This window comes from Ammospiza nelsoni, chromosome 11 (genome assembly GCF_027579445.1).
Source record: "Ammospiza nelsoni isolate bAmmNel1 chromosome 11, bAmmNel1.pri, whole genome shotgun sequence".
Lineage (NCBI taxonomy): Eukaryota > Metazoa > Chordata > Aves > Passeriformes > Passerellidae > Ammospiza > Ammospiza nelsoni.
In genome coordinates, this window is record NC_080643.1 from 22,048,563 (window position 1) to 22,048,852 (window position 290).

A 290-nucleotide genomic window follows, 5' to 3' on the forward strand; every position below is an offset into this window, starting at 1 on the left:
TCCCTCTGCAGTCTCCCTTTACTTCACTGGGAAAGGGAAAGCTAAATGAATCTGGAACATTTTCTTGGTAGTCTGAAGTGCTTCAGGTCAGACATTCCACTCCCTGGAACAGCCCATGTGCTGGGAAGCAGCCTGCAACAGCTCCAGGGCATTCAAACCAGGGCCAGCAGCTGTGGCAGACTGGGAACAAAGCAGACTGGGAACAAAGCAGACTGGGATGAGGCACCAACTGGGAATCGGAAGACACAATGAATACAAGGCACACATCAAGGGAACTGGCGACCACAAAC